Source organism: Ahaetulla prasina, chromosome 5 (genome assembly GCF_028640845.1).
Source record: "Ahaetulla prasina isolate Xishuangbanna chromosome 5, ASM2864084v1, whole genome shotgun sequence".
NCBI classification, from domain to species: domain Eukaryota; kingdom Metazoa; phylum Chordata; class Lepidosauria; order Squamata; family Colubridae; genus Ahaetulla; species Ahaetulla prasina.
This window is the reverse complement of record NC_080543.1, coordinates 112,853,547-112,870,060: the sequence shown is the minus strand read 5'-3', so window position 1 is coordinate 112,870,060 and position 16,514 is coordinate 112,853,547. Positions and strand designations below refer to the sequence as shown.

At 35.2% G+C, this 16,514-nt stretch overlaps 1 long non-coding RNA gene across 2 annotated transcripts; it reads left to right on the top strand.

The window, feature by feature from the left end:
- Positions 1 to 10,782: 10,782 nt before the first annotated feature.
- On the top strand, positions 10,783 to 15,826 carry LOC131200112 (uncharacterized). Of its 2 annotated transcripts, none has more exons than XR_009155506.1 (3): positions 10,783 to 10,850; positions 11,221 to 13,583; positions 15,106 to 15,826. It is a non-coding gene; the product is annotated as an uncharacterized LOC131200112 (long non-coding RNA). The 2 variants fall into 2 exon arrangements; XR_009155507.1 differs by having other exon boundaries at positions 10,809 to 10,850; positions 11,075 to 13,583.
- Positions 15,827 to 16,514: the final 688 nt, after the last annotated feature.

Below are 16,514 nucleotides of genomic sequence, written 5' to 3'. Positions count from 1 at the left end.
ATTGATATTTCCTCCAAACCCTCAATAATGCATTTCTAATTATATTATTTTTAAATATTTTATCAACTTTCTTATCATATAATAAATAGGCATGCCACCCATATAACAAACCATAACCTTCTATATTCAGAACTCTTTCCTCAGTTAAATTAATCCAATCAGTAATTAATGATAAAACAACTGCTTCATAATACAATTTTAAATTTAAATTTTAAACTTTTAATGGTAATTTTATTGGGTATTTTTATGGGTATTTTTATGGTCAATCGACGGTTTTAATTTGGCCTTTTATTGAATAAGTTTTTTAATTGTTATTTTAATATGTATATTAATTGTTTTAAATGGAGGCTGTACACCGCCCTGAGTCCTTCGGGAGAAGGGCGGTATAGAAGTTTGATAAATAAATAAAATAAAATAAATAAATCACAAGTCTTTAATAGAATCATACAAATTGCCGAATAGAGGCTTCTGATGACAAAATGCAAAGTGACAAGTCACCTAGGAAAGAGACCTCAGAAAACAGCTGTCGGCATCTGCCCAGGAACAAAGAAAGGCTCTTTGGTGCTCGGTTTGCTTCTCTGATTTTCTTAATTTAATAAGAGGAAAGCGTTCAACATTGAAGAGAACACCAACAACATAAAATCATCTGAAAGATTGATAAAACTAAGGAGGCGTGACCATCCATTCTTTTTCCTCAAGCACATTCTATTTGAATTTACACTTAACAAATTCTCTTTAAAAAATGCTTAGACACTTGGCCTAATTCCTAAAAACTCCCTGGAAACAATTCTAACAAGAATTGCCCACATTGTAAATTTTTTTTAAAAAAAATCTAAATATGAGAATGTTACCTTCTTTTAAAATTATTATCTGGTTGTTCTTGAACTTGCAAATGATTTCTTCTCTTTTGTTAGTTCAGTCACATGAAACGGTTTCAACCTTTGCTAAATGACTATCCTGTTCCTAACAAAGTGGTATTTTATCAACCGCTTCTTGAAAAATGATGAGTGGACCTGAATGTCATATCTTGTTCTTTCTGTGCACATGGAAATTGCCTTAATCCTTGTCTGCACATGTTTAATTTGGTTTCCGTATTTCAAGGAGAAACAAAAGGGCTGAAAGCTAAATAAGAAAAGGACAAAGTTATAGAATGCTCCCACTTGAGGCAGGATATAAGTTCTGTAAGGGGCGTGCATAAGAGCACCAGCGTGCCTACTGTTCCTGTCCTAATTTTCCTTTAGTTGTATTCATTTTATAGCCGCTATTCTTCCCAGCAAAGATAGTTGTAACTTCTTCCAACTCTCCATTTCTTTCCATACCTTCTGCCACAATACCTCATAATTATTTTTGTATAATTTAACATTTGAAGCTGTAATATATATTCCTAAATATTTAACCTTTTAACGATTTCAAAACCTGAAGTTCTTTCTAACTCTTCTTTTGTTGTATATTCATATTTTTAGTTATCATCTTTGTCTTTTGCTGATTCACCTTAAATCCAGATACTTTACCATACTGACCAATTATATCTTTTAAACCAGTTACTGAGTATATTGGTTGAGATACAGTAACAACCAGGTCATCTGCAAAAGCTCTTAATCTATAATCTTGATGTTTAACTCTAATTCCCTTTATTCGATCGGAACCACGTATGTTATTCAGAAGAATTTCTAAAGTTAAAATAAAAAGTAATGGGGACAAGGGACATCCCTGTCTCGTCCCTTTCTCAATTTTAAAAGTTTCTGTTAACCCACCATTTACTATTATTTGTGCTGTTTGCTTCTGATATATTGCTTTAATTGTACGAATAAAATAATCCCCAAATTGCATTTTTTCTATTACTTTAAACAAAAACTGCCAATCCAATCTATCAAAAGCTTTTTCAGCATCCAAAAAAAGGAATGCCGCTGATACTTGATTGTTTCGTTCCAAATATTCAAGTAAATTTACGATTTGCCTCACATTATATCTCATCTGCCTACCCTTAATAAATCCTGACTGATCATTATGAATTATTTGATTCATCACTGGCATTAATCTATTAGCCAATATCTTGGTAAATATCTTGTAATCAGTATTTAAAAGTGATATAGGCCTATAATTCTCTGCTTTAATACCATCTCGATCTTCCTTCGGTATTAACGAAATAAAGGCTGTCCTCCATGAAGGGGGAACATCTCCTCCCATTTGAATTTTATTAAATAACTCTTTAAGTGGTTCAACCATCTCATTTTGTAAATTTTTATAATAAACAGCTGTTAAACCATCTGTTCCTGGTGCTTTACCGATTTTAAGTTGTTTAATTGCTAAAAATTTCCTCTGAAGTAATTAATTGATTCAATTCTTCTCTTTGATTTTCTGTAAGCTCACAAATATTTTGTTGTTGTAAATATCTTTCTATCTCTGTATCATCAACCATATCCCTAGAATATAACTTACTATAATACTCTAAAATGCTTTTTAATCAAGTTCTTTTGATAAACTTCCTTACCCCTATATTCTATTTTATCAATCGTCGTGATTTTCTGTTTTTCCTTATTAAATAGGCAAGCCATCTTCCTGGCTTATTGGCATTATTAAACGATTATGTTTTACATATTGTAAATTAATTGCTACTTGATCTGCCATCAACATATTAAACTGACCTCTCAATATATTTATTGATTCTTTTATTTTACTATTTCCTGGGCTATTTATCAATAATTGTTCTTTCTTTTAATTTCCTCTTCCAGTTCCTTTTTCTTTTCTGCAATTTATTTTTGTATTTAATATTCATTTGTATAAGATTTCCTCTCATATAAGCCTTACTGAGTCCCAAATCATCTCTATAGATGTCTCTTTTTCATATTCATAATAAAAATTCTATTCTATTCTATTCTATACTATTCTATTCTATTCTATTCTATTCTATTCTATTCTATTCTATTCTATTCTATTCTATTCTATTCTATTCTATTCTATTCTAATGTCCATCAAGCTTGTATTTAGTGCCAAACATGCACTTCGCGTGGAAAAAGGAGAGTTGGGAAGGTAAGTAGAACAGCAAGTGGGGGAAACAGCTGTGCTGCATGATTTAGATTCACTAGAAAGCAGGATTTCCTGCTTTCTAGTGAATTTAAATTATGCAGCACAGCTGATCATTGGAAATACCAGTTTGGATGAACCGGTAGCTTTTTTTTTTTTTTACAACCGGTTTACCTGAACTGGTAACTTTTATCACTACCAGTTCACCTGAACCTGTATGAACTGGTAGCATTTCACCCCTGCTGGGAGTCAAGCACACATTCTAGAATGACAAACCACCTGTGCATTTTTTTTCCAGAAAACCTGAATGGATGCATCCATTAAATGATGAGGAATCAAGATTTTCTTGAAGGAGAATTTAGTTTTGTCTAAAAGTATCCCATTTGTTCTGTCATTTTTTTTCCACACAACACAATTTTACTAAATGTGTTGAATAAGGGCAATTAAATGTGTACCAGGATTAGGAAGAGCTTTAGTAGAAAAAAATGTTAAAACAAATATTTTGGGTGATGAGACTTTCTACCTGCCAATAACCTGCTGGTAACAAAAACAATGGTTGAAGTGGGAATAAAATTGGCCTAGAGACATTTAATTAGAGAAGCACTGCTACGGACATGGCAAGGGATAAAAAAGAACCACTATGATAAAATTCCGGAATGGTTATCCACAATGGAGGCACAAATTTATCCAAACACATTAGTCATTGGTAAAATGAAAAGATACAAAGATTTGTTAAATAATCAAGGAGAACTAAAAACAAGAATTAAAAGAATAGGGTACAGACATTGATTGGTGGCCTTATATGCAAATAAAATCCAAATACAAGACAGATTTGATACAATTTGGATTCCAAAAGGAAGCATATGAATTAGACAGAATTCTTCAACGTACAGAAGACAAATTGATTTTAAAAATCTACAATTATTTATTAAGATACAAATTGGAAGAAGAGGTAGTCAAAGAAAACATGATAATTTGGGCAAAAAAAATTGGTTATAATATTGAATTAGATAAGTGGGAGAAATTATGGAATACAAATTATAAACTAACAATGTCTGTAGTCTATAAAGAAAACATGTATAAAATGTTTTATAGGTGGCACTTGCCACCAGCTAGATTGGCAAAGATGTTCCCCAATACTTCACTATGTTGGAAATGTAAACAACAAAAGGGAACGTATTATCATATGTGGTGGTCCTGTCAAAGCAAAACAATATTGGCAAATAATTAAATTACAAATAGAAGAAATTATAAATCAACATATAGAAATGAGGCCAGAAACATTTTTACTGGGAATAATTCCAGGGTCATATGAAAAAGAAATACGGTATTTAATTATCCAATAGTTACAGCAGCACGAATAGTCTACGCACAGAACTGGAAAAATAACACTATACCATCTGAAGACAATGTAATTAGAAAAAACATGGAATGTGCAGAAATGGATAAGCTTACGAAGGAGATACAAGAAAAAGAGGAAAGAATATTATTTACTATGGAAGAGATGATATAAATAGTTGGAGGAAAAGGGGGAAAAATAAAAGGACAAGGGAAGATTAAATAACGGACAAATTAGGAGTAGAAATAGAAGAACAAATAGGAAAAAACAAAAATTGTGGAAAGGAAATTGGGTACACATGTCTATCAAAGTATATATGTAAATAAAATAATTAGAATAATATAATATATTATAGTGATATATATATATGATATATTGGAAATATATGTATAAAATATACATTAGGATAAGAGAGAGAAAATATATAAGTATTGATCACCCATGCGAAACTGTTGAAAAGAAGAAAGTGTTAATATTTTTTTTTAATTTGAATTTATATCCCGCCCTTCTCCGAAGACTCAGGGTGGCTAACAATGTGTTAATGTGTTTCTTACAATGTGTTTCTTTTTTGTTTTTGTTTTTTTTAAAAAAATCTGTTTAATAAAAAATATTTTTTAAAAAAATTGGCCTAGATAGCTTCTAAGTAGTCTATAAAAATATACATATATAAAACAAGCTTTACAATAATGTTCAAGTGGAAAAGGCAGGTGCCCCATATATTAACTCCATAGTGAGTGTAGGTGCATATAAAATGTGGAGTTGATCATTGAACAAGCACATAAATAAACCTTTGTATAAAATTGGGAACATGAGGACATAAAAGAGAAATGAATAGCAATGGGAGAAAAGAAATTGAATCCAAACCAAGAATATCAGCATCTCTTTTATTTTGACTTAAATTTATAGATGTTATCCCTCTTTGATGCTACAATAGTTTGCAGATGCAAACTCTGCAACTTTTGTAAAGAAAGATCTCTCCCCTCCCCAAATAATATAAGATATATGCAGAAACATACAGATTTTCAATAGCTAAAAAATAAATTTACCGGTGCAACTCTTACTGATGTCTTCTTGTATTATATACTTGAACAAAGAAACTACATAGGTAAGAATTGTAATTAGCTTTATTTTGACATAATCAAATGTATATATCAAGAATAGCAAAGGAAGAAGGTTAATGTATTGCTAGTCAATAATAATAAGTCCTTTGCCTGCCCATAAAAGATCCTAGAAATTGATGTTCTGATTGTCCACAATATTTTGAAATGGCTTCCCAGAGTCTAAGATAGGAAAGTCTTAGAAACTTGCTTGAGAGTATCAAGAAATGAAACTAGGATATTTTGCATGCCATAAGTGTGCTTTGCAATTGTTTACTTTATTGTTGTATGCATATATTGACAGTACTGTTCAGCTAAGTCTGACTCTTGGCAGTTTACATAAAATGTGACTATATAGAAACAACATATACTATACTGAAAACAAAACAAATCAATATTAAGGTGCATGAGAATCAAATCAAAGAACTAGCATACTTCTTGGAAATCTTGAGATGCTTTAGATCAGGGGTGTGAAACTCCCAGCCTGGAGGCCGAATGTGTCACATGCTGGCTCCTTCCCTGCTCAGTTTAGCAAAGGGGGGAAAAGTCCGGATATGTCACGTGATGATAGTTATAAACCTAATCTTGCGTAGCTTCTTTTCCAAAAACACTACACTACTAACCAGAGCATATAAAACATTTGCTAGACCAATTCTAGAATACAGCTCACCTGTTTGGAACCCTCACCATATCTCTGACATCAATACAATTGAACGTGTCCAGAAATATTTTACAAGAAGAGTTCTCCATTCCTCTGAAAACAACAAAATACCTTATCCCACTAGACTTGAAATCCTGGGCTTGGAAAACTTGGAACTCTGTCGCCTTCGACAAGACCTAAGTTTAACTCATAGAATCATCTATTGTAATGTCCTTCCTGTCAAAGACTACTTCAGCTTTAATTGCAATAATACAAGAGCAACCAATAGATTTAAACTTAATGTCAACCGCTTTAATCTAGATTGCAGAAAATATGACTTCTGTAACAGAATCATCAGTGCTTGGAATACTTTACCTGACTCTGTGGTTTCTTCCCATAATCCTAAAAGCTTTAACCAAAAACTTTCTACTATTGACCTCACCCCATTCCTAAGAGGACCATAAGGGGCGTGCATAAGCGCACAAACGTGTCTACCGTTCCTGTCCTATTGTTTTTCTTTTCTTCTATACCTTTATATACTATATAACCTTTCTGTATGATAGTTACATATATTGTTGTGACAAAATAAATAAATAAATAAATAAATGACACAAGTTTGACAAACTGGGTGAATTTCATATAGAGAGATTGAATAGCTTAGAGTTCAATCAATCAGAATAGAACTGGAAGGGACCTTGGAGGTCTTCTGGTCCAACCTTCTGCTTATGCAGGAGACCCCATACAATTTGAGACAAGTCCAGTCTTTTAAAAAAAATCTCTAGGGATGAAGCACCCACAACTTCTTTCTTTTCTTTTCTTTTATTTTTTGCTATATATAGAAAGAGCAACAGTTTCAATGTCTATATAAACATATAACTGTCTGATTACAGTTAGCTTGAGCACCCACAACTTCTGTATGCAAGTTGTTCTACTGGTTAATTGTTCTCACTGTTAGGAAGTTTCTCCTTCATTCCAGCTTGCTTCTTTCCTTGATTAATTTCCATTCATCGTTTCTTGCCTTGCTCTCTGGTGCTTTGGAAAATAAGTTGACACCCTCTTCTTTGTGGTGACTCTTCAAATATTGGAATACTGCTATCACGGCACCCCTAGTCAGGGGTGAAATCCAGCAGGTTCTGACAGGTTCTGGAGAACCAGTAGTGGAAATTCTGAGTAGTTTGGAGAACCAGTAGTGGAAATTTTGAGTAGTTCAGAGAACTGGCTAGCCTCAGAGTGGGGTGGAAATGGAGATTTTGCAATATCCTTTCCCCAGGAGCTGGGCGGGAATGGAGATTTGCAGTATCCTTCCCCTGCCACACCTACCAAGCCATGCGCACAGAACCGATAGTAAAAAAAATTGGATTTCACCACTGCCCCTAGTCCTTCTTTTCTTTAGACTAGCCATACCCAGTTCCTGCAACTGTTCTTGGCCTTTAAAATCAAAATCAGCAGTGTGAATTCAATCTGAAACCCCATAGACAGCAAGATGATCTCAAAGTTGGGCTATTATACAATCTCCTGTTGTCATGGTTTATAGTCCATAAGAGTCACCATCAGGTATGCATTGGGAAGGATTATTGACCACAGGCAAATGACATTCTAGGGATGATCTCTCTACATTTAAAGAATCATATATCCTTCAGGCAGTGTCACAAACAAGCATTTTATTTAAGAAAAGCTATAGGTGACCTACCAATTATTATTATTATTAGGGTATGAACCCTAATCACAAATGTACCAGAAAGGAACAATCTGATGTCTTCCACATTTCTTTGCCTTACAGCTCCCAGAATTCCTTAGCATTGGCCATACTGGTTGGGATGATGTGTATGTTTTGTCATCTTGTTGATTCCTGATGAAAAACTGATTATATATATATATATATATATATATATATATATATATATATATATATATATATATATATATATATATATATAATTACTTATTGAGTTATAAAATGGAAGAGGAACAAGTCAAAGAAACAATTTATTTATTTATTTATTTATTAATCACATTTATATACCGCCCTATCTCCCAGGGGACTCAGGGCGGTTCACAGGCAAGTAAAAAGCACATATAAATACAGACTAAAATAACAGTTAAAAAACTTATTCTAAAAAGCCGAATTATTAAAAAACAATATAAATAATAAAACCCATTTAAAACCACTATAAATTTAAAATCTAATCCAGTCCTGCGCAGATGAATAAATGTGTTTTAAGCTCGCGACGGAAGGTTCGGAGGTCCGGAAGTTGACGAAGTCCTGGGGGGAGTTCGTTCCAGAGGGTGGGAGCCCCCACAGAGAAGGCCCTTCCCCTGGGTGTCGCCAGACGACACTGCCTAGCTGACGGCACCCTGAGGAGTCCCTCTCTGTGAGAGCGCACGGGTCGGTGAGAGGTATTCGGTAGCAGTAGGCGGTCCCGTAAGTAACCCGGCCCTATGCAATGATTATATGGGCAAATTTTTTTGGCTATGCTATAGAATTAGAAAAATGGCAAAAACTTTGTGATAGGAACTATAAATTGACAATGGCTATGGCATATAAGGAAAACCTTTATAAAATATTTTATAGGTGGCATTTGCCACAGGCATGATTGGTGAAAATGTTTAGTAATCTGTCTGCTAAATACTGGAAATGCAGTCAGACCCCAGGTACTTACTATCATATGTGGTGGACTTGTATGAAAGCAAGGAAATATTGGAAGAAAATACACACCTGGTTGGAAAAGAGGATTAAGCAATGTATAGACCTGAAACCAGAAGTATTTCTGTTAGGAATAATGCGGGAGGGTTATGATAAAGGGCCCACATATTTAGTTTTGCATATATTGAAAGCAGCAAGAATCGTATTTGCAAAATACTGGAAAAAATGAGCATACTCCACCAGATGAGGATATAATTCAGAAAACGTTAGACTGTGCTGAGATGGACAGACTGACTTTAAAAACAAAAGACAAGGATGACACAGAATATTACTTGATATGGAATAGATTTTATGAGTGGTTAGAGATAAGAGATAGAAATTAGGAGAAGGAAGATTATTGTTGATTCCTGGTGACTACCTGCAGTTTTCTTGACAAGGTTTTTCGGAAGTGGTTTTTCATTGCTTTTTTCTTCCTAGGTCTAAAGAAAACTCAGGAAGATCATTTAGCTGGCCTGGTGGCTTGAGTGAAAATAAACTAAGAACATAAACTTATGTTTTTCCAATTACTAGCCTGCTGCCTCAGCCACTACACCAAACAGGCTGTGGGAATAATGACCACCTGGTCTAAAATATGGAGAAGCATTACATTGCCTATTATCATAATTTGGCACACTGAAAGCTTTTCCTGTCATTAATTTGTTGGATGCCTAAATGCTGTGGGAAAGAGTTACTGGCTGATGAATGTGAAAAAGAAATGTCTTGTCCATATGCTGAAAGAGAAATTTAGAAACAGCTGAAGAAATATTTCTAAGGGAAATACAACTGAGGATTATTGCGATAATCTTTGGTGATATTTGGCAGTAGAATTACAGCTATGATAGGCACTGTGCTCACACAAAGGAAAATTCTGATGCTTTGAAATAATGAAACAGTTTACCAGGGAACCTCAACCCATTTCAGTTTATTTATAATCTCTTTTTGCTGTTTCTGATAATGGCATGATCACTGCCACTGCTCAAACCATCTGAACTAGTTAACAGAAACAGAGAACACAGGGAAATCATTTTGCTTTAGAAAGGCTTGTCTTTATTCCATTTTTAATAAAAAAGAAAATTCCTATTGAGGTCTCCTCCTGTGTGTAATTTTTGTACTAAAATCAAATATCTATAATCCTCTTATGTTGAAGTCCATATAGGATATCAAATACCTTTCTATGTCTCTTTGGCTTTTATTCTTTCAAACAGTCCTGTGTTAAATGATATTTAAATAAAAGATAAACTTCATTACAGAGAAGTATTACACAACTATTTGTCCAAATATATATATAAAGGTAAAGGTTCCCCTCGCACATATGTGCTAGTCATTCCCGACTACTCTAGGGGGCAGTGCTCATCTCCGTTTCAAAGCCGAAGAGCCAGCGTTGTCTGAAAACGTCTCCTTGGTCATGTGGCTTGCATGACTAAATGCCAAAGGCACATGGAATGCTGTTACCTTCCCACCAATGGTGGTCCCTATTTTTCTACTTGCATTTTTATGTGCTCTCGAACTGCTAGGTTAGCAGAAGCTGGGACAAGTAATGGGAGCTCACCCTGTTATGCGGCACTAGGGATTCGAACCTCTGAACTGGTGACCTTTCAATCGACAAGCTCAGCATCTTAGCCACTGAGCACCACATCACACACACACACACACACACACACACACACACACACACACACACACACAGTCATTGTAAGGATTGGTTTTTCTTTGTTCAATCTGAGAACTAATCAGTTCAAATATAAAGCCGATATTTCATTGCCAAGAATTTTCCACATATAATTGCATCTATTAGGCTGTTAACTGTAATGGAAAAAACAGTGGAGCTAAAAGGACTATATTAATATAGTAATTTGAAATATAGTTTTCTTAACAACAATAGGAAAGTAGATTCTTGCAGGATGGGGATTTTTCTTCCCATTTAAAATTACAGTAGGCTGAAGTTATCCCTACAGACCAAGTCAAGTAGACATTATTTTTTTCTTTCTCTTTTTCTTGACAAGGTTCCAATTCTTGAACAAGATTCCAGTTTCAAGATTCAGCTGCTCAGCAGAGCCAATTCAACAGGTGACGTTTTTCCGGAGTGTTATCTGAGATGCGGTAAAGTTTCCTCTGAATTAAGCTTGAGTATTAGTGACTTCAAGGATACACCTATGCAGTTTCCTTGGCAACTGAAAGTAGAAGTGTTTACCATTGCTTTCTGCCTTCTTTGTTTATTTACTTTCTCAGTCTTGCCTCCAGACTGCCTTTCACTTAAGAACTAACCTGGTCTGACCTTACTTAATTTTCAGGGACATATGAGGACATCCAGGTGCTTAGTCTTCAGGGATGTATGAGGTCATCCAGTGTTCTGAGATGTGGAACAGTCACTGTTTTGTGTTTCAGTTTCCTGAGAAAGCACAGATTTGGCCATTGATATTCAGTTCTTCTTTTTCAGAACTTTGAAACTGCAGAAAAAACAATTGCTACTACCCTGCCTTCCAAGTCAAAAAGAGGGCTGTGAAAATATTTATAGATGCCTCACATCCTGTACACAAATTATTTCAACACCTACCCACAAAATGGCACTGTACAGCCCTGCACGGCAGAACAACTAGACATAAGAATAGTTTTTTCCCGAACTCCATCACTCTGCTAAACAAATAATTCCCTCAACACTGTCAAACTATTAACTAAGACTGCATTACTATTATATTAGTCTTCTCATTGTTCCTATCACCCATCTCCTCCCACTTATGACTGTATAACTGTAACTTGTTGATTGTATCCTTATGATTTATATTGATTGTTTCCTAGTATGATTTGATTGCTTATTTGTACCCTATGACTATCATTAAGTGTTATACCTTATGATTCTTGATATATGTATCTTTTCACTTGTATGTACACTGACAGCATGTGCACCAAAGACAAATTATTTGTGTGTCCAATCACACTTGGACAATAAAGAATTCTATTCTATTCTTTTCTATTCAGTACTTCATCTATTCAAGTGTATAGTACCAATGACAAATTCATTGCAAAATATGTGGATTTGAGACATAGACAAAAACTCTGAATGTATTATGCAGAAATTTTTATGTTCTGCTTTCCATAAAGTGATAGCTTAGTGCCGTTGCCTTGCTTTAAAATCTGATGTTGAAGCTTCCAGGTTTTAAGATAGCATCCGATTACAGAGTGTGACAGTACACAACTGTTATTTTGGAAATAGCTGGTGAACAATGTCATTTTATCAACCTTCCACTTCATTGTATCAGAAAAACATTCAGCCAGTTCTTAGAGGTTGTATTTTCAAGCACCAGCCATTATAAAGCTGATTTTTAAATATCCTAATCTAAGGCAAAGCCAGCCAATGGCCACATGAACATCTAAGAAGTTAAGGTTTAGGAACATCAAACATGGCTTGATTGCTATTATTGGAGATTCCTGGAAATAAAGAATTGAAATGCTCAGAGTTTTAGCTTCATTACATTGGCAGTTTGAGACCAGATATATTTAGCAGAAGTGAAATGCAACTTCTAATGAGATGTCAAAAACTGAAGAGACTACACCGAGCTATTTTGGAGGTGTGGGCTATAGTGGAAAAGAGGGTTGGTTTTTTTTCCTTTTCTTTTCTCTTTTGAAAAAAGTCAAACATTTTTTTTGGCAAATCAGGAGTTTTAAAGGCTTCGCACAGAACAATTACATACCAGTTTCAATGATAATACTACAAGAAATAGGTCAGAATAATGGTCCTAATTACCACAACTCAATCTGTTTTGGGACTTGCATATTTTTTTCCTCAACTCCGTGACATTTAGTGAGGTTAAAAAATATGCTGAAAATGAGAATAGCTTTGTAAAATGGGAAATGCAATGCACCTGATGTATTTTCAAGTGCGGGGGAACAATTTTGTCCAAAATACCACTGGGCAAAGATATTTTGTCCTTTCCATATATGAAGATGCCAAGTATTTCCTTGCCTTCAATTTATGATTGCATACTGAATTTCATGGGCAGAATGGGGTGACAAATGGATTGATTGATCAGGAACTTCCAAATGAAGTGTAGGAACAAAGCAGGAGTTGCACTAGCAGATTAAAGCTGAAGGACACATTCTAAAAGTAGAATAGAATAGAATAGAATAGAATAGAATAGAATAGAATAGAATAGAATAGAATAGAATAACAGAGTTGGAAGGGACCTTGTGGGTCTTCTAGCCCAACCCCCTGCTTAGGCAGGTAACCCTTCAGACAAATGGTTATCCAACATTTTCTTAAAAATTTCCAGTGTTGGAGCATTCACAATTTCTGCAGGCAAGTTGTTCCACTTATTAATTGTTCTAACTGTCAGGAAATTTCTCCTTAGTTCTAAGCTGTTTCTCTCCTTGATTAGTTTCCACCCATTGCTTCTTGTCCTTCCCTCAGGTGCGTTGGAAAAATAGGTTGACTCCTACTTCTTTGTGGCAGCCCCTGAGATATTGGAATGCTGCTATCATGTCTCCCCTAGTCCTTCTTTTCATTAAACTAGACATACCCAGTTCCAGCAACTGTTCTTTGCATGTTTTAGCCTCCAGTCCCCTAATCAACTTTGTTGCTCTTCTCTGCACTCTTTCTAGAGTCTCAACATCTTTTTTACATCGTAAAAAAGTTCGTAAAAAACCTTAGGATGACAGACAAGTCAGAAGGTTGATCAAAGAACAAAAAAAGTGTATTGAATAAAAGACGCAAGATACAATCAAACCTCAAGAATGCATCTTGGTCTTCAGATAAGGCTGAAGTGGAGAAGAAATCCTCCAACATTCATTGTTCAAATGAGTGAGGTAATTATCATGAGTAGACCGAATCAGCTCAGAGTTTGGACAGGGATTCACAAATTGTGGGATTTAGGAGTCTGTCCTAGTGTTTCTGCAGCATAAGGACAACACTCCAAAAGTGGCCGATAACATCTTTGTTCTTATTTATACAGATAGTTTTCAATTTACAACAGTTCATTTTGTGACCGTTTGAAATTAGAACAGCACTGAAAAAAGTATCTTATGACCAGTGGTGAGTTGCTACCGGTTCGCCCCGGCTCAGGCGAACCAGTAGCGGCAGTGGCGGGAGGTTCAGCCCACCAGCCCGGATGTATCTGCGCATGCACAGAAGCATCGCAGGCAAGCATGCATGCACCCACAAGTGAACCAGTAGCGACGGGATTCGAATCCCACTACTGCTTATGACCATTTTTCACAATTACAATCATGGTCATGTGATCAAAATTTATACGCTTGGAAACTGGTTCATATTTAAGATGGTTGCAATGGCGCAGGATCATGATATCACCTTTAGTGATCTTCTCACAAGCAAAGTCAATAGGAGAAACCAGATTCACTTAACAACCATGATATTAACTTAAAAAGCGCAACAATTCACTTAACAAATGTGGCAAGAAAGGTCAAAAACTCACTCAACAAATGTCTCACAATTTTGGGTTCAGTTGTGGTCATAAGTTGAGGATTACCTGTACAAAGCATTTTACTTTCTTAAAACATTTTATTTTTGTTTTTAAAAGTTTGTAAGCAATGACAAAATTCTATCTCTCAAATAAACGTCAACAGGAGAAATACGAAGACTTTTACTCATCAATATTGTAGCTTTCTCCGAGGAAAAATCTATAGAGAAATATAACAGTAGAATCCTGCAGTCTTTTTTTTTAATTCTTTCAAATGGAAGAGCAAGCAAAGAAATCACCGGAGTTACGTGAGCTCAAATGTCCCTTTTAAAAAATTTCTGCAAATTAGGGAAGGGACAATTTTGAGAGTTTTCAAGGAGTTTGATGGATGTGTATACAGCATGATACGCATAAGGGGCATATAGCCAATCGTAAGGCACTTACTTAGTTGAGTAAGTAAGAGGTTTTTTAAAAAATGCTTTTAAAAGTTAAAAAAAAAAGATCGCAAGCCACATCTGATCACCCCACCCGCACTGTTCTACTTACCACACACCTCCTTTTGTTGTGCACTGCACATGCACAGCTTGCATGTGCAGCCAGCAAACCAGTAGTAAACTGGTTCGGATTTCACCACTGGGTCCTACACAGGATGGCTTTTATGCTATAATGGTAGGTTAGAGGGAATCAAATACCTCCCGTGGACCAACAGGCCTGGTGAGTGGCAGCTGGCTCATCAGTATCGACTGAAGGCAGAGACCACATTGGTTAGAACAGCTTCAGAAGAATAGCACATGGTGTGGTGGCAGCCACTTGAACAGCTTGTGCACAGCGGTGTAGAAAGCAAAGGGAAGACTACTACACTATATATTGCCCAGAAAAATCATGTTAATGGACTTCACTTAATCCTCCAGGGAAAGATTGAAGGCAAACAAGGCCCAGGCAGAAGAAGAACATCATGGCTTCAAAATCTAATGGACTGGTTTGGACAAAACTCAGCAGCACTTTTTCGTGCGACTGTTGATAAAAATAGGATCGCCAACATCCGATGATGGATATGGCACAAGAAAAAGAAGATATAAGTAGAGCCAAATCATGCCATTATGAAACTGAGTGGCAATACAAGAGAATCCAAAAACCTCCAACGAGATTCCTTCCTTCCACATCAAAAACTGGTCAACATTAATCTATGAACAAAATGCTGAATTAGTTCATTTTCTGGTATATTCTTATTTGTGTCAAGTAGAATTTCTTTTTGTGCTAGCTTTTTAAAAGATCAATAGGTACATGCATTAAATTAAGAACAATGTGTTTATCATTTTCAATATATATGGACACTAACAGAAATAAAGTTACTAGTATGCAATCACATTCCAGAATCCAGACCCATGAATGGGTTTCCTTGTATTTAGCTCTTGAAATCTCACAAAATACTGAATAACTGTGGCTCTACCATGAGCTTAAACTTCAATAGGGCTGACTCTTCTCTAAACTAACTCATGTAAAAATAAATGGATATAAGCCGAAATTGTGCATGAATGCATAGCAACAGTTTAAAATGTTGCTGTGAATATTGGGTGTTTGATGGGCATTGATAGCTGAATACATCATACTTTTATCTTTTGAACAAAGCAAATTAAAAATGCATGGGCACGCGCACACACACACACACACACACACACACACACACACGGTTATTATTCCTGTCTATGGATTAGAAAAAAATAATGATAAATGTTTAAATGTCTCTAAAAGGCCTGTCTATTTAAAACACCGCCAAAGATCCAACTTGCAACACTTTGCAGACATATACTGTTTTCAAAAATAAATGAAAATTAGGCGATTGTTTCACCCAAAACAACTTGGTGTTTGGTGATATTGGGAGTATAGTAATAATTATAGGAAATAGTGTCTCTTTCTAATTAAACATAGCCTGTGATGTTCATGCATATTCATGCTTTATGTTGCTTATTGCCACCAATCATCATTCACTGGAAATTATAACTGCGCCCTCCAATTTTCTGGGCCAATAATTTTCTAGGCATAATTCCCAATCATATACTTAGAAGAACACATTTGAAGTTATAAACGCATCATACTTGCTCAACAGTACTTGTAAATGGCCAATTTTGAGTAATGATAGTCATGCAAGAATAGTAGCAGAATCACTGGGACATGTCATATATTTCTTTTTTATACCAGACAATCAACGGATAATGCATAGAAATAATACCTGGATAGCATTAAGCTCTAGACTGATTTAGCCATTCCAGGTAATAAACCAATGTGATTTTTAAACTCAGCCTCCTTTTTTTGGGATATT